Source organism: Pseudophryne corroboree, chromosome 5 (assembly GCF_028390025.1).
Source record: "Pseudophryne corroboree isolate aPseCor3 chromosome 5, aPseCor3.hap2, whole genome shotgun sequence".
Lineage (NCBI taxonomy): Eukaryota > Metazoa > Chordata > Amphibia > Anura > Myobatrachidae > Pseudophryne > Pseudophryne corroboree.
This window is the reverse complement of record NC_086448.1, coordinates 840,445,542-840,471,891: the sequence shown is the minus strand read 5'-3', so window position 1 is coordinate 840,471,891 and position 26,350 is coordinate 840,445,542. Positions and strand designations below refer to the sequence as shown.

Below are 26,350 nucleotides of genomic sequence, written 5' to 3'. Positions count from 1 at the left end.
CAAAACCCCCTTTTTTTTGGTACACAAAATTCAATGTTATTGTTCTACTGCCACAAATAGGGGCTTATTCAGTAAAGTAACACCATGCGCTGAAATAGGTGGCAGCCGATAGTAACCAATTAGATCATTTTCCAGTTAGAGGTGTCTGAGAATATGGTATTCTGTAAGCGGGATGAAGGAAACTTCTATGCATTGAAAATAATGTGAGAACTAACATATGTCTTTTACTAAATAAATTGTGTTTGCTTTAACCTGTTTCCCGTCTGTGTTTTTCAGTCATGTTTTATATCATTATCATGCTGAGCTCTCATAATTGACAATAAAATGATACAAAGCTGTTTCCTGGGTGTAGTGTTACACAATGGGAAAGTCCAGCAGGAATGTGTTGTACCCATTGCCAATAAATTACTCTGTCTGCTGATATAAACACAGGGCTGAAAAGCACAGAAGGAAGGTAGAAAGATAACGGGACAGTTCCTGAGTCAGATGCATGTGGATCCTGCATATGGCACAGGGCTGTAACTAGCTGTGTGTAGAGGGGGCACCGAACATAGCGCTGCAGGGTAGGGGGTGCTGTTGGCGCCACTTGTCAATTATCTGTTTTAATTACTTTCACTTGCAGTTTCCCCCTTTTTGAAGCCCAGTATCTCCTGACCGCCCCTGTCTCCTACCCTGACCCCTTCTGTCACTAATATCTATGCAATATTCATGAACTCAACTTGAGATTTCTCTGTTACTCAGTCACACTGTCCTTTTTCAGATTTCAAGATGCTGACATACCCGGGATTCTAATCCATTACCTGTGACATTGCAATCAGACAATCTATTCATTGAACTATCTGGAGGTTTTCTTTGTTTAATAAATTCACTGACTCTTGTTACATAGTAATCAGCAGCGAGATATCTTACAGAGGTAACAATCTATAAAGCCAATCTCATGAAACTTATTAGCTGTAATATTCAGTGGTTGATCGGTGTTACTATAATTCTTCTTATTATAATCATCTTTTACTTCTGAATCGTTTATGGATTCTTCTTCAGACACCTGCAGAGGTAAGGAAAGAAAAAGAGATGAGATGTCCTGTGAGCGCGTCACATGGAGAGAGGTGTTACATTACACTGGGTGGCACATGGAGAGAGGCGTTACATTACACTGGGCGGCACATGGAGAGAGGCGTTACATTACACTGGGTGGCACACGGAGAGAGGCGTTACATTACACTGGGCGGCACATGGAGAGAGGCGTTACATTACACTGGGCGGCACATGGAGAGAGGCGTTACATTACACTGGGCGGCACATGGAGAGAGGTGTTACATTACACTGGGTGGCACATGGAGAGAGGCGTTACATTACACTGGGCGGCACATGGAGAGAGGCGTTACATTACACTGGGCGGCACATGGAGAGAGGCGTTACATTACACTGGGCGGCACATGGAGAGAGGCGTTACATTACACTGGGCGGCACATGGAGAGAGGCGTTACAATTCACTGGGTGGCACATGGAGAGAGGCGTTACATTACACTGGGCGGCACATGGAGAGAGGCATTACATTACACTGGGTGGCACATGGAGAGAGGCGTTACATTACACTGGGCGGCACATGGAGGGAGGCATTACATTACACTGGGCGGCACATGGAGAGAGGTGTTACATTACACTTGGCGGCACATGGAGAGAGGCGTTACATTACACTGGGCGACACATGGAGAGAGGCATTACATTACACTGGGCGGCACATGGAGAGAGGCGTTACATTACACTGGGCGGCACATGGAGAGAGGCATTACATTACACTGCATGGCACATGGAGAGAGGCGTTACATTACACTGGGCGGCACATGGAGAGAGGCGTTACATTACACTGGGTGGCACATGGAGAGAGGCGTTACATTACACTGGATGGCACATGGAGAGAGGCGTTACATTACAAGGGGTAGCACATGGAGAGAGGCGTTACATTACACTGGGCGGCACATGGAGAGAGGCGTTACATTACACTGGGCGGCACATGGAGAGAGGCGTTACATTACACTGGGCGGCACATGGAGAGAGGCATTACACTACACTGGGCGGCACATGGAGAGAGGCGTTACATTACACTGGGCGGCACATGGGTAGAGGCGTTACATTACACTGGGCGGCACATGGAGAGAGGCGTTACATTACACTGGGCGGCACATGGAGAGAGGCGATACATTACACTGGGTGGCACATGGAGAAAGGCGTTATATTACACTGGGCGGCACATGGAGAGAGGCGTTACATTACACTGGGTGGCACATGGAGAGAGGCGTTACATTACACTGGGCGGCACATGGAGAGAGGCGTTACATTACACTGGGCGGCACATGGAGAGAGGCGTTACATTACACTGGGCGGCACATGGGGAGAGGCGTTACATTACACTGGGTGGTACATGGAGAGAGGCGTTACATTACACTGGATGGCACATGGAGAGAGGCGTTACATTACACTGGGTGGCACATGGAGAGAGGCGTTACATTACACTGGGCGGCACATGGAGAGAGGCGTTACATTACACTGGGCGGTACATGGAGAGAGGCGTTACATTACACTGCATGGCACATGGAGAGAGGCGTTACATTACACTGGATGGCACATGGAGAGAGGCGTTACATTACACTGGGCGGCACATGGAGAGAGGCGTTACATTACACTGGGCGGCACATGGAGAGGCGTTACATTACACTGGGTGGCACATGGAGGGAGGCGTTACATTACACTGGGCGGCACATGGTGAGAGGCGTTACATTACACTGGGCGGCACATGGAGAGAGGCGTTACATTACACTGGGTGGCACATGGAGAGGCACTTGGAGAGAGGCGTTACATTACACTGGGTGGCACATGGAGAGAGGCGTTACATTACACTGGGCGGCACATGGAGGGAGGCGTTACATTACACTGGGCGGCACATGGAGAGAGGTGTTACATTACACTGGGTGGCACATGGAGAGAGGCGTTACATTACACTGGGCGGCACATGGAGATAGGCGTTACATTACACTGGGCGGCACATGGAGAGAGGCGTTACATTACACTGGGCGGCACATGGAGAGAGGCGTTACATTACACTGGGCGGCACATGGAGAGAGGCGTTACATTACACTGGATGGCACATGGAGAGAGGCGTTACATTACACTGGGCGGCACATGGAGAGAGGCGTTACATTACACTGGGCGGCACATGGAGAGAGGCGTAACATTACACTGGGTGGCCCACGCAGAGAGGCGTTACATTACACTGGGCGGTACATGGAGAGAGGCGTTACATTACACTGGGCGGCACATGGAGAGAGGCGTAACATTACACTGGGTGGCACACGCAGAGAGGCGTTACATTACACTGGGCGGCACATGGAGAGAGGCGTTACATTACACTGGGCGGCACATGGAGAGAGGCGTTACATTACACTGGGCGGCACATGGAGAGAGGCGTTACATTACACTGGGCGGCACATGGAGAGAGGCATTACATTACACTGGGCGGAACATGGAGAGAGGCTTTACATTACACTGGGCGGCACATGGAGAGAGGCGTAACATTACACTGGGTGGCACACGCAGAGAGGCGTTACATTACACTGGGCGGTACATGGAGAGAGGCGTTACATTACACTGGGTGGCACATGGAGAGAGGCGTTACATTACACTGGGTGGCACATGGAGAGAGGCGTTATATTACACTGGGCGGCACATAGAGAGAGGCGTTACATTACACTGGGCGGCACATGGAGAGAGGCGTTACATTACACTGGGCGGCACATGGAGAGAGGCGTTACATTACACTGGGCGGCACATGGAGAGAGGCGTTACATTACACTGGGCGGCACATGGAGAGAGGCGTTACATTACACTGGGCGGCACATGGAGAGAGGCGTTACATTACACTGGGCGGCACATGGAGAGAGGCGTTACATTACACTGGGCGGCACATGGAGAGAGGCGTTACATTACACTGCATGGCACATGGAGAGAGGCGTTACAATTCACTGGGTGGCACATGGAGAGAGGCGTTACATTACACTGGGCGGCACATGGAGAGAGGCATTACATTACACTGGGTGGCACATGGAGAGAGGCGTTACATTACACTGGGCGGCACATGGAGGGAGGCGTTACATTACACTGGGCGGCACATGGAGAGAGGTGTTACATTACACTGGGCGGCACATGGAGAGAGGCGTTACATTACACTGCATGGCACATGGAGAGAGGCGTTACATTACACTGGGTGGCACATGGAGAGAGGCGTTACATTACACTGCATGGCACATGGAGAGAGGCGTTACATTACACCGGGCGGCACATGGAGAGAGGGGTTACATTACACTGGGCGGCACATGGAGAGAGGCGTTACATTACACTGGGCGGCACATGGAGAGAGGCGTTACATTACACTGGGCGGCACATGGAGAGAGGCGTTACATTACACTGGGCGGCACATGGAGAGAGGCGTTACATTACACTGGATGGCACATGGTGAGAGGCGTTACATTACACTGGGCGGCACATGGAGAGTGGCGTTACATTACACTGGGCGGCACATGGAGAATGGCGTTACATTACACTAGGTGGCACATGGAGAGAGGCGTTACATTACACTGGGCGGCACATGGAGAGAGGCGTTACATTACACTGGGTGGCACATGCAGAGAGGCGTTACATTACACTGGGTGGCACATGGAGAGAGGCGTTACATTACACTGGGTGGCACATGGAGAGGCACTTGGAGAGAGGCGTTACATTACACTGGGTGGCACATGGAAAGAGGCGTTACATTACACTGGGCGGCACATGGAGAGAGGCGTTACATTACACTGGGCGGCACATGGAGAGAGGTGTTACATTACACTGGGTGGCACATGGAGAGAGGCGTTACATTATACTGGGCGGCACATGGAGAGAGGCGTTACATTACACTGGGCGGCACATGGAGAGAGGCGTTACATTACACTGGATGGTACATGGAGAGAGGCGTTACATTACACTGGGCGGCACATGGAGAGAGGCGTTACATTACACTGGGCGGCACATGGAGAGAGGCGTTACATTACACTGGGCGGCACATGGAGAGAGGCGTTACATTACACTGGATGGCACATGCAGAGAGGCGTTACATTACACTGGGCGGCACATGCAGAGAGGCGTTACATTACACTGGGTGGCACATGGAGAGAGGCGTTACATTACACTGGGCGGCACATGGAGAGAGGCGTTACATTACACTGGGTGGCACATGGAGAGGCACTTGGAGAGAGGCGTTACATTACACTGGGTGGCACATGGAGAGAGGCGTTACATTACACTTGGCGGCACATGGAGAGGCACTTGGAGAGAGGCGTTACATTACACTGGGTGGCACATAAAGGGAGGCGTTACATTACACTGGGCGGCACATGGAGAGAGGCGTTACATTACACTGGGCGGCACATGGAGAGAGGCGTTACATTACACTGGGCGGCACATGGAGAGAGGCGTTACATTACACTGGGCGGCACATGGAGAGAGGCGTTACATTACACTGGGCGGCACATGGAGAGAGGCGTTACATTACACTGGGCGACACATGGAGAGAGGCGTTACATTACACTGGGCGGCACATGGAGAGAGGCGTTACATTACACTGGGTCGCACATGGAGGGAGGCGTTACATTACACTGGGCGGCACATGGAGAGAGGTGTTACATTACACTGGGCGGCACATGGAGAGAGGCGTTACATTACACTGGGCGGCACATGGAGAGAGGTGTTACATTACACTGGGCGACACATGGAGAGAGGTGTTACATTACACTGGGCGGCACATGGAGAGAGGCGTTACATTACACTGGGCGGCACATGGAGAGAGGCGTTACATAACACTGGGTGGCACATGGAGAGAGGCGTTACATTACACTGGGTGGCACATGGAGAGAGGCGTTACATTACACTGGGTGGCACATGGAGAGAGGCGTTACATTACACTGGGCGGCACATGGAGAGAGGCGTTACATTACACTGGGCGGCACATGGAGAGAGGCGTTACATTACACTGGGTGGCACATGGAGAGAGGAGTTACATTACACTGGGCGGCACAAGGAGAGAGGCGTTACATTACACTGGGCGGCACATGGAGAGAGGCGTTACATTACACTGGGCGGCACATGGAGAGAGGCGTTACATTACACTGGGCGGCACATGGAGAGAGGCGTTACATTACACTGGGCGGCACATGGAGAGAGGCGTTACATTACACTGGGCGGCACATGGAGAGAGGCGTTACATTACACTGGGCGGCACATGGAGAGAGGCGTTACATTACACTGGGCGGCACATGGAGAGAGGCGTTACATTACACTGGATGGCACATGGAGAGAGGCGTTACATTACACTGGATGGCACATGGAGAGAGGCGTTACATTACACTGGGCGGCACATGGAGAGAGGCGTTACATTACACTGGGCGGCACATGGAGAGAGGCGTTACATTACACTGGGTGGCACATGGAGAGAGGCGTTACATTACACTGGGCGGCACATGGAGAGAGGCGTTACATTACACTGGGCGGCACATAGAGAGAGGCGTTACATTACACTGGGCGGCACATGGGGAGAGGCGTTACATTACACTGGGCGTCACATGGAGAGAGGCGTTACATTACACTGGGAGGCACATGGAGAGAGGCGTTACATTACACTGGGTGGCACATGGAGAGAGGCGTTACATTACACTGGGTGGCACATGGAGAGAGGCGTTACATTACACTGGGTGGCACATGGAGAGAGGCGTTACATTACACTGGGCGGCACATGGAGAGAGGCGTTACATTACACTGGGCGGCACATGGAGAGAGGCGTTACATTACACTGGGCGGCACATGGAGAGAGGCGTTACATTACACTGGGCGGCACATGGAGAGAGGCGTTACATTACACTGGGGGCACATGGAGAGAGGCGTTACATTACACTGGGCGGCACATGGAGAGAGGCGTTACATTACACTGGGTGGCACATGGAGAGAGGCGTTACATTACACTGGGCGGCACATGAAGAGAGGCGTTACATTACACTGGGCGGCACATGGAGAGAGGCGTTACATTACACTGGGTGGCACATGGAGAGAGGCGTTACATTACACTGGGCGGCACATGGAGAGAGGCGTTACATTACACTGGGCGGCACATGGAGAGAGGCGTTACATTACACTGGGTGGCACATGGAGAGAGGTGTTACATTACACTGGGCGGCACATGGAGAGAGGCGTTACATTACACTGGGCGGCACATGGAGAGAGGCGTTACATTACACTGGGTGGCACATGGAGAGAGGCGTTACATTACACTGGGTGGCACATGGAGAGAGGTGTTACATTACACTGGGCGGCACATGGAGAGAGGCGTTACATTACACTGCATGGCACATGGAGAGAGGCGTTACATTACACTGGGTGGCACATGGAGAGAGGCGTTACATTACACTGCATGGCACATGGAGAGAGGCGTTACATTACACCGGGCGGCACATGGAGAGAGGGGTTACATTACACTGGGCGGCACATGGAGAGAGGCGTTACATTACACTGGGCGGCACATGGAGAGAGGCGTTACATTACACTGGGCGGCACATGGAGAGAGGCGTTACATTACACTGGGCGGCACATGGAGAGAGGCGTTACATTACACTGGATGGCACATGGTGAGAGGCGTTACATTACACTGGGCGGCACATGGAGAGTGGCGTTACATTACACTGGGCGGCACATGGAGAATGGCGTTACATTACACTAGGTGGCACATGGAGAGAGGCGTTACATTACACTGGGCGGCACATGGAGAGAGGCGTTACATTACACTGGGTGGCACATGCAGAGAGGCGTTACATTACACTGGGTGGCACATGGAGAGAGGCGTTACATTACACTGGGTGGCACATGGAGAGGCACTTGGAGAGAGGCGTTACATTACACTGGGTGGCACATGGAAAGAGGCGTTACATTACACTGGGCGGCACATGGAGAGAGGCGTTACATTACACTGGGCGGCACATGGAGAGAGGTGTTACATTACACTGGGTGGCACATGGAGAGAGGCGTTACATTATACTGGGCGGCACATGGAGAGAGGCGTTACATTACACTGGGCGGCACATGGAGAGAGGCGTTACATTACACTGGATGGTACATGGAGAGAGGCGTTACATTACACTGGGCGGCACATGGAGAGAGGCGTTACATTACACTGGGCGGCACATGGAGAGAGGCGTTACATTACACTGGGCGGCACATGGAGAGAGGCGTTACATTACACTGGATGGCACATGCAGAGAGGCGTTACATTACACTGGGCGGCACATGCAGAGAGGCGTTACATTACACTGGGTGGCACATGGAGAGAGGCGTTACATTACACTGGGCGGCACATGGAGAGAGGCGTTACATTACACTGGGTGGCACATGGAGAGGCACTTGGAGAGAGGCGTTACATTACACTGGGTGGCACATGGAGAGAGGCGTTACATTACACTTGGCGGCACATGGAGAGGCACTTGGAGAGAGGCGTTACATTACACTGGGTGGCACATAAAGGGAGGCGTTACATTACACTGGGCGGCACATGGAGAGAGGCGTTACATTACACTGGGCGGCACATGGAGAGAGGCGTTACATTACACTGGGCGGCACATGGAGAGAGGCGTTACATTACACTGGGCGGCACATGGAGAGAGGCGTTACATTACACTGGGCGGCACATGGAGAGAGGCGTTACATTACACTGGGCGACACATGGAGAGAGGCGTTACATTACACTGGGCGGCACATGGAGAGAGGCGTTACATTACACTGGGTCGCACATGGAGGGAGGCGTTACATTACACTGGGCGGCACATGGAGAGAGGTGTTACATTACACTGGGCGGCACATGGAGAGAGGCGTTACATTACACTTGGCGGCACATGGAGAGAGGTGTTACATTACACTGGGCGACACATGGAGAGAGGTGTTACATTACACTGGGCGGCACATGGAGAGAGGCGTTACATTACACTGGGCGGCACATGGAGAGAGGCGTTACATAACACTGGGTGGCACATGGAGAGAGGCGTTACATTACACTGGGTGGCACATGGAGAGAGGCGTTACATTACACTGGGTGGCACATGGAGAGAGGCGTTACATTACACTGGGCGGCACATGGAGAGAGGCGTTACATTACACTGGGCGGCACATGGAGAGAGGCGTTACATTACACTGGGTGGCACATGGAGAGAGGAGTTACATTACACTGGGCGGCACAAGGAGAGAGGCGTTACATTACACTGGGCGGCACATGGAGAGAGGCGTTACATTACACTGGGCGGCACATGGAGAGAGGCGTTACATTACACTGGGCGGCACATGGAGAGAGGCGTTACATTACACTGGGCGGCACATGGAGAGAGGCGTTACATTACACTGGGCGGCACATGGAGAGAGGCGTTACATTACACTGGGCGGCACATGGAGAGAGGCGTTACATTACACTGGGCGGCACATGTAGAGAGGCGTTACATTACACTGGATGGCACATGGAGAGAGGCGTTACATTACACTGGATGGCACATGGAGAGAGGCGTTACATTACACTGGGCGGCACATGGAGAGAGGCGTTACATTACACTGGGCGGCACATGGAGAGAGGCGTTACATTACACTGGGTGGCACATGGAGAGAGGCGTTACATTACACTGGGCGGCACATGGAGAGAGGCGTTACATTACACTGGGCGGCACATAGAGAGAGGCGTTACATTACACTGGGCGGCACATGGGGAGAGGCGTTACATTACACTGGGCGTCACATGGAGAGAGGCGTTACATTACACTGGGAGGCACATGGAGAGAGGCGTTACATTACACTGGGTGGCACATGGAGAGAGGCGTTACATTACACTGGGTGGCACATGGAGAGAGGCGTTACATTACACTGGGTGGCACATGGAGAGAGGCGTTACATTACACTGGGCGGCACATGGAGAGAGGCGTTACATTACACTGGGCGGCACATGGAGAGAGGCGTTACATTACACTGGGCGGCACATGGAGAGAGGAGTTACATTACACTGGGCGGCACATGGAGAGAGGCGTTACATTACACTGGGGGCACATGGAGAGAGGCGTTACATTACACTGGGCGGCACATGGAGAGAGGCGTTACATTACACTGGGTGGCACATGGAGAGAGGCGTTACATTACACTGGGCGGCACATGAAGAGAGGCGTTACATTACACTGGGCGGCACATGGAGAGAGGCGTTACATTACACTGGGTGGCACATGGAGAGAGGCGTTACATTACACTGGGCGGCACATGGAGAGAGGCGTTACATTACACTGGGCGGCACATGGAGAGAGGCGTTACATTACACTGGGTGGCACATGGAGAGAGGTGTTACATTACACTGGGCGGCACATGGAGAGAGGCGTTACATTACACTGGGCGGCACATGGAGAGAGGCGTTACATTACACTGGGTGGCACATGGAGAGAGGCGTTACATTACACTGGGTGGCATATGGAGAGAGACGTTACATTACACTGGGCGGCACATGGGGAGCAATCTCTCTGACATAGCAGCGATCTCCCTGATTCTCTGACATAGCAGCGATCTCCCTGATTCTCTGACATAGCAGTGATCTCCCTGAGTCCATGACATAGCAGCGATCTCCCTGACTCCGTGACATAGCAGCGATCTCCCTGACTCCGTAACATAGCAGCGATCTCCCTGACTCCATGACATAGCAGTGATCTCCCTGACTCCATGACATAGCAGCGATCTCCCTGACTCCATGACATAGCAGCGATCTCCCTGACTCCATGACATAGCAGTGATCTCCCTAACTCATGACATAGCAGCGATCTCCCTGACTCATGACATAGCAGCGATCTCCCTGACTCCATGACATAGCAGCGATCTCCCTGACTCCATGACATAGCAGCGATCTCCCTGACTCTGTGACATAGCAGCGATCTCCCTGACTCCGTAACAAAGCAGCGATCTCCCTGACTCCATGACATAGCAGCGATCTCCCTGACTCCATGACATAGCAGCGATCTCCCTGACTCCATGACATAGCAGCGATCTCCCTGACTCCATGCCATAGCAGTGATCTCCCTGACTCCATGACATAGCAGCGATCTCCCAGACTCCATGACATAGCAGTGATCTCCCTGACTCCATGACATAGCAGTGATCTCCCTGACTCCATGACATAGCAGCGATCTCCCTGACTCCATGACATAGCAGCTATCTCCCTGACTCCGTGACATAGCAGCGATCTCCCTGACTCCGTAACATAGCAGCGATCTCCCTGACTCCATGCCATAGCAGTGATCTCCCTGACTCCATGACAAAGCAGTGATCTCCCTGACTCCATGACATAGCAGCGATCTCCCTGACTCCATTACATAGCAGCGATCTCCCTGACTCCCTGACATAGCAGCGATCTCCCTGACATAGCAGCTATCTCCCTGACTCCATGACATAGCAGCGATCTCCCTGACTCCGTGACATAGCAGCTATCTCCCTGACTCCGTAACATAGCAGCGATCTCCCTGACTCCATGACATAGCAGCGATCTCCCTGACTCCATGATATAGCAGTGATCTCCCTGACTCCATGACATAGCAGCGATCTCCCTGACTCCCTGACATAGCAGCGATCTCCCTGACTCCATGACATAGCAGTGATCTCCCTGACTCCATGACATAGCAGCGATCTCCCTGATTCTCTGACATAGCAGCGATCTCCCTGATTCTCTGACATAGCAGCGATCTCCCTGACTCCATGACATAGCAGCGATCTCCCTGACTCCATGACATAGCAGCGATCTCCATGATTCTCTGACATAGCAGTGATCTCCCTGACCCCATGGCATAGCAGTGATCTCCCTGACTCCATGACATAGCAGCGATCTCCCTGACTCCCTGACATAGCAGCGATCTCCCTGACTCCATGACATTGCAGCGATCTCCCTGATTCTCTGACATAGCGGCAATCTCCCTGACTCCATGACATAGCAGCGATCTCCCTGATTCCATGACATAGCAGCAATCTCCCTGATTCCATGACATAGCAGCAATCTCCCTGATTCTCTGACATAGCAGCAATCTCCCTGACTCCATGACATTGCAGCAATCTCCCTGACTCCATGATATAGCAGCAATCTCCCTGACTCCATGACATAGCAGTGATCTCCCTGATTCCATGACATAGCAGCAATCTCCCTGATTCTCTGACATAGCAGCAATCTCCCTGACTCCATGACATAGCAGCGATCTCCCTGACTCCATGACATAGCAGCGATCTCCCTGACTCCATGACATAGCAGCGATCTCCCTGACTCCATGACATAGCAGCGATCTCCCTGACTCCATGACATAGCAGCGATCTCCCTGACTCCATGACATAGCAGCGATCTCCCTGACTCCATGACATAGCAGCAATATCCCTGACTCCATGACATAGCAGCAATCTCCCTGACTCCATGACATAGCAGCGATCTCCCTGACTCCATGACATAGCAGCGATCTCCCTGACTCCATGACATAGCAGCGATCTCCCTGACTCCATGACATAGCAACAATCTCCCTGACTCAATGACATAGCAGCGATCTCCCTGACTCCATGACATAGCAGCGATATCCCTGACTCCATGACATAGCAGCGATCTCCCTGACTCCATGACATAGCAGCGATCTCCCTGACTCCATGACATAGCAGCAATCTCCCTGACTCCCTGACATAGCAGAGATTTCCCTGACTCCATGACATAGCAGTGATCTCCCTGACTCCATTACATAGCAGCGATCTCCCTGACTCCATGATATAGCAGCGATCTCCCTGACTCCATGACATAGCAGCGATCTCCCTGACTCCGTAACATAGCAGCGATCTCCCTGACTCCATGACATAGTAGCGATCTCCCTGACTCCATGACATAGCAGCGATCTCCCTGACTCCATGACATAGCAGCGATCTCCCTGACTCCATGACATAGCAGCGATCTCCCTGACTCCATGACATAGCAGCGATCTCCCTGACTCCATGACATAGCAGCGATCTCCCTGACTCCATGACATAGCAGCGATCTCCCTGCACCATTTTCACAGGGTTTTAACAGCGGCGGTGATGTCACAAGTGCTGGACTCCAGAAAAAATGGGTGCAGCGTGTCCGGTTTGGGCCCCCTCTGGAATCAGGGGCCCGTGTGCGCCGCACACATTGCACCCATTATAGACACGCCAGTGAGTCAGAGTCAGGGGCATTTTAAGAAAGGAAGGGACAAGCGTGCTGCCTCCGTCGCCGGCCCCCTCCTCTCCAGCAGGTAGAAGACTCTGGTATACAGGCGCAGGTCTCCGGGAACATGGCGCCCGTGCCTTGGATCCGAGACATCTCCAGTGTGCATGCGCAAATCACTTAAAAATGGCTGCGGCGACCATTTTATGAGTGATTTGTGCCCGCACTGCAGGGCCACCGCCGCAGGACCCCAGGAGGGGTAAGTATAATGTTTGCGTGCAATGCGTGTGGTGTGGGCCCCCTGGATCTAGAGGACCATGTGCACTGCACACACTGAACCCATTATAGAAACGCCTCATTCGGTCATTCCAAGTTGATCGCTCGCATGTATTTTTTGCAGCGCTGCGATCAGATAGTCGCCGCCTACAGGGGAGTGTATTTTTGCTTTGCAAGTGTGCGAACTCCTGTGCAGCCGAGCGCTACAAAAACAGTTTGTGCAGTTTATGAGTAGGTCTGACCTTACTCAGCCGCTGTGATCACTTCAGCCGGTCCGATCCCGGAATTGACGTCAGACACCCGCCCTGCAAACGCTTGGACACGCCTGCGTTTTCCCAAACACTCCCAGAAAACGGTCAGTTGACACCCATAAACGCCTTCTTCCTGTCAATCTCCTTGTGATCAGCTGTGCGAATGGATTCTTCGTTAAATCCATCGCCCAGCAACGATCCGCTTTGTATCCGTACAACGCGCCTGCGCATTGCCGTGCATACGCATGCGCAATTTTGCAGAGTTTTAACCTGATTGTAGCGCTGCAAAAACTTGCTAGCAAGCGATCAACTCGGAATGACCCGCATGTATCAGATGGGATCAGCGCCATTTCCCCGCATTGGGTATTAAGCACAATGATCCCTATTGCTACAGGCATTTCCAAGTAAGGTTTCTTGTGGCCACTTATCCGGAACCTCATGTGAGTAGAACACAACACATGGAAGTATCAGCGTCTTTTCATCAACAAGTAGATGTTACTGTGCAGCAACGCTCAGACGCAGCAGTACACACCACTGTAACACCGCGCTGGCAGACGTTGCTTTCACAATCCCCCTGAAATTCTTTTTTAAAGTTATGTCATGTCCGCCATCATTATCAGCGCGCACTTATCCCAGCCCTGTCCTTGGTACCGGAGATCTGTCTGAGAGCTGCGCAGCTCCGTATTACCCCACATACCTGTCTGCACGCCCTCGCTAGCCACTGCCCACAGGCCAGTGCCCCATTACCGCCCAGTAACACCCATTCAGTCCCAAGTGAGATACGTCTGACTCACCTATAGATACCTACGCTCAGCCCCGGAGCATGCGCAGTGTGAAAACGCGCTATATCCGTCCTGGGAACCGACACTGCTCTGCTTCTGCACCGTAGCCACATACCCCTGTACTGTGCCACACGCTCTATACCAGCATCATCACCACAGATAACAGCAGATGTGACGCAGCTAATGGATTATAGTGCAGAGTCCATCTGATCAGCTGGAGGGTTGTGTCCTGCGCTAATCCCCGTTATCTGTATGTTAGTAAGTCAGGCACTCCTGATGAAGCTCACCTTGTTATTCACACTGCGACATCGACAGCCACTGCAGATCCTGCTCTGACAACACATGGGCCCTTCATATTTGCCCGTCTCCGGTGGAGCTGGCACCATCGCCAGAGTGGTCCCTACCAGGATCACCAACATGGGGAGAGCCAGGCTCGGCAGTGTTACCATAGCTGCAGATGGAAGAGTTCTGTCACAGCCTCAGCACCCGACACTTATATTGTGTATTTAGTACACACCCTGACGGATGATTCACCACCAGATTGTTATATAATGATGTCACCGGGAACTTCCAGAGACCAAAATCACACGTCAGTTTCTCTGTGTGCCCCTATGGGTGCCAATTAACCTACCAGTATATATTTGGAGAGTGGGAGGAAACCGGAGCACCCAGAGGACACCCACGTAAGCTTGGGGAGAATATACAAACTCCACACAGTCAGGGCCATGATGGGAATTGGACCCATGACCTCAGTGCTGTGATGCAGTAATGCTAACCATTACACCATCCGTGCTGCCATTCCCCTATACTGTTGTTGCAAGCCTCGGCACGCACTGATCCTTTTCTATACTTGGGGGGAACCAAAAGAAACTTTCGCCCTGAGCTGCATAAGGTCTAGAACCGGCCCTGTCACCAATTTAGGATTTGTAAATATTGTTTCTTATCAAATGTAACATGCCCCCACATGTTGGCCAGGCCCCCAATTCAGTACAGGGGAGGGGGGGCGCCAAAACATAGCCTTGCTTTGGGCACCATGGCACCTAGCTACACCGCTGCAGATCATTGAGCCCTCTGCCTGGAGCCAGCGCTCTCTGGTGTCTGATTACCTGTGTATGACATTGGCTATTCCTGGCAAGTATCCTGGCTCCCTGACGACCAGGGCCGTCACTAGGGGTGTGAGACAGGTGCAGCTGCGTTTGTAGGCCGTACACACTTTACCACGGCCCTGCACATGTCTATCTGTGACCTGGGTGTAGGAGTCTGTGGGTCCCATAGTAACAGCGCTCCCTGCACCCAACCCCCGGCTCTGGGGCATATGTGACAACTTTTGAAAAAGCATCAACTATACGCTCAGCGCTGAGGTGGGGTGTATGGAAAAGCGGCTCTGATATTTGTATAGCAGCTACATCATCAGGCAATTGGCCTTCTAGAAAGCCCTGAGACAGGGACTGTTTCGGGAACTCACCTATATACAACAGGTCCCGTTGTTTTGAAGTGTGACACGAGGGTGTACTGTAGCTAGAGGAAATTATTTGGGAAGTGGGGGGGGGGGGGGGGGGGAGTTTCCAAACTCTATTGCGCCCTACACACTGGGTGATAATACTGAAAGATATGAACGATCTTGTTCATTAATGAACGAGATACCGTTCATATTGTTCAGTGTGGAGGCACAGCGATGAACGATGCGCGGCCCCACGCTCGTTCATCGTTGCTGCCCTGTCGCTTGTGCATGCAGGCCAATATGGACGATCTGGTCCATATTTGCCTGCACTGCTATGGAGCCGGGTGACGTCACTGTCCCCCCGCCGCCGGGTCGTCTGTATCCACCGTCGGGCAGCTCGGCGGCAGATCGCAAAGTGTGTAGAGCCCATAACTGCTTAAATTCCCAGCACAACAGACGTGCGGCCAAACACTGCAAGGCATTATCCCCTCTCCCATGCCACCTTGCTGGAAAACTAGGAATATAGACATATGTTTCATAGCTTTCATGCAGGGTCGTTTCTAGGGACGGGCGAGCCGTGCAATCGCGTGCAGAGCCCGCTACCGCAGCACAGTAGACATGTATCGCCTACTCCTGACCCAGCACAGCACGGCAGCCGTGACATCACCCGGCAGCCAGCTTCTTCCATCCTGCTGCGGAGGAGCCAGGAGCAGATGCCGGAAGTGAGTCCAGGATGGCGGTGCCGCTGCCGGGGTACAAACATAGGAAGGTGCCAGTAGCAGGGAGCATACACCCGGACATGCCTGCGTTTTCCATACCACTACCAGAAAACGGTCAGTTGACACCCAGAAACGCCCTCTTCCTGTCAATCTCCTTGCGATCGGCTGTGCGTATGGTTTCTTCGTTAAATCCAACGCCCAGCAATGATCCGCTTTGTACCCGTGTGACAGGCATGCACAATGTGGCGCATACGCATGCGCAGTAGAAACCTGATCGCTGCGCTGCGAAAATCGGCAACGAGCGAACAACTCGGAGTGACCCCCTATATTGTAGTGCATGGCGTGCATCATGCGTCTGAGGGATATTCACAATCTTGAGCAAAGCTTAGATGGAACGGTAGAGTTGCAGGGGGGACATCGGTAGAGGAAGATGAGGACAATCAGGTAGCTAGCTGGGTCACGGTTAGAAGGTAGAAAAATGAGGGGGGGGCACGACATCTCTGATCTTCCAAACCCGAACAAATTTGCCTAAATGGATGAAGATTCGGTGGATGGTAGTGAAGAAATGACAGTGACGGAGGAGACTGCTCCCTCTAGCAACCAGAGGAGCGGTCCCCCCAGCACTGATGGGATAAAAGAAAGCGAGGCACCTAGTCAGATTGTGGTGGTAGGGGATTCTATTATCAGGAAGACAGACAGGGCAATCTGCTACCGGGACCGTGATCGCCGTACAGTCTGTTGTCTCCCGGGTGCTCGGGTACTCCGAAATCTTACCTGTGCCACGCGCTAGTCCAGGGAGGCAGAGGGAGATCAGGGAGGTAAATGTGTGGCTTAGAGATTGGTGCAGGAAACAGGGGTTTGTGTTCTTGGAACACTGGGTGGACTTCTCAGTCAGGCGCCATCTTTTATGTCATGATGGATTGCACCTGAATGAGGATGGGGCTGCGGTGCTGGGGGGTAGGATGGTTAGAAAGCTGGAGATTTTAAACTAGGAGCCTGGGGGGAGGGTATAGCTAGAAACTATGGGTCATGCAGTGAGAATAGTAAGGATGGTGGTAGTGAGCTAAATAGGGGTGGGGAAGGGGGGAGGGAAAGAGCAGCCAGAAAGGGTATTACCAAGGGTATTAACAAAACACTAATTAATGATGAATATGGATCAGAATAATGCATATAGAAAATTGTGTTAATAGCATAAGAGGGAATACTTATCTTAAATGTATGTATGTAAATGCTAGAAGCCTTACGGGGGAAAAGAAGGGGAACTTGAAGTCCTTGCAGCAAGCAAACAGTATGATATTATAGGTAGTACTGAAACTTGGTGGGACGAATCTCATGATTGGACAGTTAATCTGGAGGGTTATATGCTGTTCAGGAGAGACAGAATAAATGAACGGGGTGGAGGGGTTTGTCTGTACGTTTTTAAAACCTAATATACGGGAAGACATTCGTGAGGGGACTGTAAATACTGTGGAGACTTTATGGGTAGAAATTGCATGAGGGGGAAAGGGAACTAAAAAGTTAATAATAGGGATATGCTACAAGCCACCTGATATTAATGTGTCTGATGAGGAAATGTTACTGAAGTAAGTAAAAAAAAAGCTGCAAGATTAGGAGAAGTAATAGTGATGGGAGATTTTAACTATCCAGAGATAAATTGGACAAATGATTCATGTGATACTGCTAGGGGTAATAGGTTTCTAAGCACACTAAATGATCACTACTTACTTCAGCTAATCGAGGAACCAACTAGGTACAATGCAATCTTATACCTGGTACTAACAAACAATGGGAAATTTATATCAAATATTACAGTAGGGGAGCCCTTGGGAAACAGCGACCACAATATTGTCAATATCAGTTTTCACAAGCAGCCCTATATAGGCTCAGCTAAGACCCTATACTTTAGCAAAGACAAATTTGCTATGATGAGGGATGCTCGCAAGCTGCTTTCCGAGTTGTTCGCTCGCAAGCTGCTTTTAGCAGCTTTGCACACGCTAAGCCGCCGCCTACTGGGAGTGAATCTTAGCTTATCAAAATTGCGAACGAAAGATTAGCAAAATTGCGAATAGACACTTCTTAGCAGTTTCTGAGTAGCTCCACACTTACTCGGCATCTGCGATCAGTTCAGTCAGTTTCGTTCCTGGTTTGACGTCACAAACACACCCAGCGTTCGGCCAGACACTCCTCCGTTTCTCCAGCCACTCCCGCATTTTTCCCAGAAACGGTAGCGTTTTTTCGCACACACCCATAAAACGGCCTGTTTCCGCCCAGAAACACCCACTTCCTGTCAATCACATTACGATCACCAGAACGAAGAAAAAACCTCGTAATGCCGTGAGTAAAATACCTAACTGCATAGCAAATTTACTTGGCGCAGTCACACTGCGGACATTGCGCATGCGCATTAGCGACTAATCGCTCCGTTGCGACAAAAAAATAACGAGCGAACAACTCGGAATGACCCCCATTGACTGCAAAATTTTGTTTCTAGGCAAGAATACTACAGAGATATGGGAGGTATTAAAAGCACTGCTCTCTAGTTATACTCGTAAATTCATTCCCATGGGCAGCAAATGAAGGAGTAATAATTCCAAACCAATTTGGCTTAACAAAAAGATTAAGGAACTAATGGCTAAAAAGAGGCGAGCATTCAAAAAGTATAAATCGGACAGGAAGGCAGGGTCATTCCAGTACTATAAGGATTGTAACAAAATATGAAAAAAAAAGCAATCGGAGCATCTAAAATAAAAACAGGAAAGCTAATAGCAAAGGAAAGTAAATCAAACCCCAAAAAGTTTTTTTTAAATACATCAACAGCAAAAGATTAAAGAAGGAGAGTACAGATCCTTTAAAAGGCAAGTTGGATTTCTTAATCAAAATCAACAATGACATATTGGAAAAATTAAACAAGTTTTTCTACTAAGAGAGGACCAGAGGGCGGGAATGATGCATAAGCTCAGCAATGAGAATGTCCCACTGCTAAGTGCTTATTTAAGTGAGGAAGTAGTCTGTAACCAATTAAAAAAAAATAGATTAATAAATCACCTACCTGGTCCCAACGGAATTCATCCAAGGGTTCTCTGAACTAACAAGACCCCTGTATTTGATTTTCAAAGACTCACTTACATCAGGCATGGGTCCCAAAGACTGGCAAATAGCGGAAGTAGTGACGATATTCAAAAAGGGAATTAAATCTGAACCAGGTAATTATAGACCAGTTAGTCTTACATCTATAGTGTGGAAAGTACTAGAAGGTATTTTAAGGGATAGAATACAGGAGTTCCTTGAAACGGGTCTACTACGGTATGCCGGCGCTCGAGATCCCGGCGCCCAGGATACCAGCGCTGGTATCCCGACTGCCGGTATGCCGGCAGCGGGTTGAGCACGAAAGAGCCCCTTGTGGGCTTGCTGCGCTTGCCACGCTGTGGGTACGGTGGCACGCTACACATCCCATGCTATTTATTCTCCCTCCAGGGGTGTCGTGGACACCCCAAGAGGGAAAATAGTTGTCAGTATGGCAGCTGACGGGGGAAAAGGGGTGTGGCATTGTTGAAATGGGCGTGGCTTTGCATAAAGGGGCGTGGCATTGCAGGAAAATACTACCTTATACCCCAGTTTTGCAACCTGCATGCCCAGACGTTGGCCACCACAGGAAAGAAAAATAATCCTGATTCATGCCCCTTACATTATTTGTCATTTTTCCTCCTTATAGTAATGCCCAGTATACATTATGCCACATACTGCAATGGCCCTTAGACATTATGGGCCTAATTCTGAGTTGATCGCAGCAGCAAATTTGTTAGCAGTTGGGCAAAACCATGTGCACTGCAGGAGGGGCAGATATAACATGTGCAGAGAGAGTTAGATTTGGGTGGGGTGTGTTCAAACTGAAATCTACATTGCAGTGTAAAAATACAGCAGCCAGTATTTACCCTGCACAGAAACGAAATAACCCACCCAAATCTAACTCTCTCTGGACATGTTATATCTGCCCCCCCTGCAGTGCACATGGGCCCTCATTCCGAGTTGATCGGTCGCAAGGCGAATTTAGCAGAGTTACACACGCTAAGCCGCCGCCTACTGGGAGTGAATCTTAGCTTCTTAAAATTGCGACCGATGTATGCGCAATATTGCGATTACTAACTACTTAGCAGTTTCAGAGTAGCTTCAGACTTACTCTGCCTGTGCGATCAGTTCAGTGCTTGTCGTTCCTGTTTGACGTCACAAACACACCCAGCGTTCGCCCAGGCACTCCCACCGTTTCTCCAGCCACTCCTGCGTTTTTTCCGGAAACGGTAGCGTTTTCAGCCACACGCCCCTAAAACGCCGTGTTTCCGCCCAGTAACACCCATTTCCTGTCAATCACATTACGATCGCCGGAGTGAAGAAAAAGCCGTGAGTAAAAATACTTTCTTCATAGTAAAGTTACTTGGCGCAGTCGCAGTGCGAACTTTGCGCATGCGTACTAAGCGGATTTTCACTGCGATGCGATGAAAAAGAACGAGCGAACAACTCGGAATGAGGGCCATGGTTTGCCCAATTGCTAACAAACTTACTGCTGCGATCAACTCAGAATTATCCCCTATGCCACACACAATAATGCACATGACACAATATGCACACACCATAATGCCCCCGACACATTATGCCACACACCGTAATGCCTGTGACACATTATGACAGGAATCGCAATGCCCGTTATACATTATGCTACACACTGCAATGCCCCTGATACATTATAGCACATACAATGCCTGTGACACATTATGACACACACCGCAATGACCGAGACATTATACCACATACCACAATGCCCGTGATATAGTATATCACACACCGTAATGCCTGACACATTATGACACACACCGCAATGTCCGTGATACATTATGCCACACACTGCAATGACCCTGAGACATTATACCACATACCACAATGCCCGTGATATAGTTTACCACACACCGTAATGCCTGTGACACATACCGCAATGCCCGTTATACCCTATGCCACACACCGCAATGTCCATTATACATTATGCCACACTGCAATGCCCCTGAGACATTATACCACATACCACAATGCCCGTGATATAGTATACCACACACCTTAATGCCTGTGACACATACCGCAATGCCCGTTATACCCTATGCCACACACCGCAATGCCCGTTATACATTATGCCACACTGCAATGCCCCTGAGACATTATGCCACATACCACAATGCCCGTGATATAGTATACCACACACCTTAATGCCTGTGACACATACCGCAATGCCCGTTATACCCTATGCCACACACCGCAATGCCCGTTATACATTATGCCACACTTCAATGCCCCTGAGACATTATACCACATACCACAATGCCCGTGATATAGTATGCCATACACCGTAATGCCTGTGACACATTATGACACACACCGCAATGTCCGTGATACATTATGCCACACACCGCAATGCCCATTACACATTAAGTCCTACAGTAAGGCTTCTAATTACTTTTAAATTACCTGCTCGTTGCCAAGGGTTTCATGCTCTTGGTTCCATGCACGGTGCCAGGGGTTTTCATGCTCAGGATGTCATGCTTGTTGCCAGGGGTTTCATGCACTTGGTGTCATGCTCGCTGCCAGGGGTTTCATGCTCTTGGTTCCATACACGGTGCCAGGGGTTTTCATGCTCAGGGTGTCATGCTCGTTGCCAGGGGTTTCATGCACTGGGTGTCATGCTCGTTGCCAGGGGTTTCATGCACTGGGTGTCATGCTCGTTGCTAGGGGGTAATGCTTGTTGCTAGGGCTGTGCTCCCAGTGCCACATAGTAACATAGTAACATAGTATCTAAGGTTGAAAAAAGAAAATTGTCCATCGAGATCAACCTATTTGTGGTCTCCTATGCACGATTAATTTGTAGAAAATTTGACTGAAGTTGATGACTGCCGCTACGTTTTACCCCTCTTTTTTATAATAACCATAGTGTGTGACTATGCCCCGTAACCCTGGATATCCTTATCCATTAGGAATTTATCTAACCCATTCTTAAAGGTGTTGACTGAGTCTGCCATTACAACTCCCTCAGGCAGGGAATTCCAAACACGTATCGTCCTTACCGTAAAAAAGCCTTTACGCCGTATTGTGCGGAATCTCCTCTCCTCTAACCTGAGCAAGTGTCCACGAGTTCTCTGTGTTGATCTAACCAAAAACAGGTCCTGCGCAAGATCTGTATAATGTCCCCTTATATATTTGTAAATGTTGATCATGTCCCCTCTTAATCTCCTCTTTTCCAGTGTAAACATGCCTAGTCTTGCAAGCCTTTCCTCGTATTCCAGCGTCTCCATACCCTTAATTAGTTTGGTCGCCCGCCTTTGAACCTTTTCTAGCTCCAGGATATCCTTTTTATAGTAAGGTGCCCAGAATTGTACACAGTATTCAAGGTGTGGCCACACAAGTGATTTATATAACGGGAGTATAATATTCTCGTCCCTAGCATCAATTCCCCGTTTTATGCATGCTAATATCTTATTAGCCTTCTTTGCTGCAGTCCTACTTTGGGTACTACTGCTTAGCTTGCTATCTATGAGGACACCTAAGTCCTTTTCCAGTACAGAATCCCCTAATTTTACCCCATTTAGTAGGTAGGTGTTATTTTTGTTCTTGTTACCACAGTGCATTACCTTACACTTGTCTGTATTGAAGCGCATTCTCCATTTCGCTGCCCAAGCTTCTAATTTAACTAAGTCATTCTGAAGCGACTCAGCATCCCCCTCCGCATTTATAACTTTACACAATTTGGTATCATCTGCAAAAATTGACACCATGCTCTCTAGACCTTCTGTTAGGTCGTTCCATGCACGGTGCCAGGGGTTTTCATGCTCAGGGTGTCATGCCCCCAATGCCAGATATTCCCCCACAGTGCCAGGTACACACATGCCCCCAGTGCCAAATATGCCCCCCCATGTGCCAGTGCCACATATGCCCCCTCAGTGCCACATATGCCCCCCTAGTGCCAAATATGCTACCCCTCCCCCAGTGCCAGATATGCTCCCCCAGTGGCAGGTACAACTCTAACCCCCACCCCCTGCTCCCCCGCTGTTTTGTGAAGGAGGGACACGGAGGGCACAGCGCGCGCCTCTCCTGTGTCCCTCCTGCGTCTCCGGCGTGTCTGTTAAATGAAGTGCCGGTTCATGAGCCAATCAGAGCTCATGAACGGGCACTTCATTTAATAGACCCGCCGGAGACATAGGAGGGACACAGGAGAGGCGCACACTGTGCCCTCCGTGTCCCTCCTGCGCAGCAGAGGCTAGGGTGCCGGCGGAGGGAAGGAGGGAGACAGCAGATTGACGTGCGGACGGTTCGTCCACATGTCAATCTGCCTTAAATCAGTGGTGGCGCCCCACCCCGCAGCCCTGCGCCTCCAAGCCACCGCGAGGACTGCGGGGGCAGTAGTTACGCCACTACAATAAGGTTATTAATAGGAACCAACACGGATTTGTGAAGGATAGATTATGCCAAACTAACTTAATAGGCTTTTATTAAACAGCGCGAATCTTGATCAGGGTAAGGAGGTGGATGTAATCGTTTTAGACTTTGCCAAAGCTTTCGACACAGTACCGCACATGCGACTTATCTATAAATTACGAAAATTGGGTCTAGGGAACACAATATGCACTTGGGTTAGAAACTGGTTGGATAATAGGGAGCAGTGAGTGGTGGTAAATGGAACGTTTTCGAATTGGACTGAAGTGCTAAGTGGTGTGCCGCAAGACTCAGTATTAGGACCGCTATTGTTCAACATTTTCATCAACCACGTAACAGAAGGTCTAGAGAGCATGGTGTCAATTTTTGCAGATGATACCAAACTATGTAAGGCTATAAATACGGAGGGGGATGCTGAGTCTCTTCAGACTTATTTATACTAGAAACATGGGCAGCAAAATGGAGAATGAGGTACATATAGACAAATGGAAGCACTTTGGTAGCGAGAACCTACATACTAAGCCGCTCATAACTTTATTGTGATTACATAAACCTTTTACTTAAGCTAGCTTATCACTAAATAAAACCACACCACACACTGAAATAAAGACACGGACACAGTAGCTGGAGTTAAAGGTCAGACGATGTTTATTAATCGCTGACCAACTCTTTAAACTAATAATTGAGGCCGAATTAGAATTGAATTGAATATATATTAACTTTAGTTTGGAGGATGGCAAACAGAAAACCGCTGCCAAACACCAGCACCCGTCACCTAGATGACAAACCACCAAACCAAGGAGGGGAGTACACATACCCCGCCTCCTTCCCGCATAACCCGCATTGTGCTGGCCTTACCCCTCTTTCTCTGGCAAACGTTCGGTTCCCGCAGGGGAACGTCTAAATGTCCAACCGCAAGAAAAGGACACATCTGCCGTCCATTTAAAGAGGGAGCCCCACAATGACCACTTATGCCTGTGTGACAGCTGGTTGGCAGCGATTTCCCGCCAATCTGGCTTTCAATAGCCCACAGCAAGAACAAAAAACGTAGACGCATTCTGGGAGGGCGGGCGGGCATAAACTGAAAGGCAAGAGGGAGTCTAGCAAGATGGCCACCCCCTATATACTAACCTAAGACCCTCCTCTTCATCCTGATGCACAACCCCTTAAACCAATAGGAAAAAACCAACCGGGAAAACTGATCTGCCTAGCAACTGCTTAGTCATTTAACAACCAATCACAAAAAGTTGATCGCTTATATGGCCTCAGGCTTATGCAGCCTTCAGCTTATCTAAGCCGCTCATAACTTTATTGTGATTACATAAACCTTTTACTTAAGCTAGCTTATCACTAAATAAAACCACACCACACACTGAAATAAAGACACGGACACAGTAGCTGGAGTTAAAGGTCAGACGATGTTTATTAATCGCTGACCAACTCTTTAAACTAATAATTGAGGCCGAATTAGAATTGAATTGAATATATATTAACTTTAGTTTGGAGGATGGCAAACAGAAAACCGCTGCCAAACACCAGCACCCGTCACCTAGATGACAAACCACCAAACCAAGGAGGGGAGTACACATACCCCGCCTCCTTCCCGCATAACCCGCATTGTGCTGGCCTTACCCCTCTTTCTCTGGCAAACGTTCGGTTCCCGCAGGGGAACGTCTAAATGTCCAACCGCAAGAAAAGGACACATCTGCCGTCCATTTAAAGAGGGAGCCCCACAATGACCACTTATGCCTGTGTGACAGCTGGTTGGCAGCGATTTCCCGCCACCAAGGTTTTCCAAACCGCCACCGCCATCCGCAAACAGAACCTTAACCAACCAGAAACTAACTAGCTCTAACGAAAAAGACCGAAAATATCTTCCAGAAAAAACTGCACTCCTTCCGGAGAAAGGTGAACCCCATCGTCTCTATAGAACTGCCTGTTCCGCAGCACCAGCAGAGGATGCTTAATTGCCACTCCGCCTATGGCCTTGACAAACAGAGACACCGTCGAGTTCACCTTTTTGCGTGCTTTCTCCAGCGCCGAGAAACGCACCGCACCACGCCAATGGAAACGGGGCACCATTTCCGACCAGACAATGCATACCCCAGGCCAGTGACAACGTATCGCCACCA

General features: G+C 50.3%; 1 long non-coding RNA gene across 2 annotated transcripts; it reads right to left on the bottom strand.

Annotated features, from left to right (window-relative positions):
• Window positions 1-830: 830 nt before the first annotated feature.
• On the bottom strand, window positions 831-15,887 carry LOC134929525 (uncharacterized). Of its 2 annotated transcripts, none has more exons than XR_010178615.1 (2): window positions 15,698-15,887; window positions 831-1,045 (listed from the first exon to the last, which is right to left on the bottom strand). It is a non-coding gene; the product is annotated as an uncharacterized LOC134929525 (long non-coding RNA). The 2 variants fall into 2 exon arrangements; XR_010178614.1 differs by lacking the exon at window positions 15,698-15,887 and adding an exon at window positions 14,879-15,326.
• Between the last annotated feature and the right edge of the window lie 10,463 nt (window positions 15,888-26,350).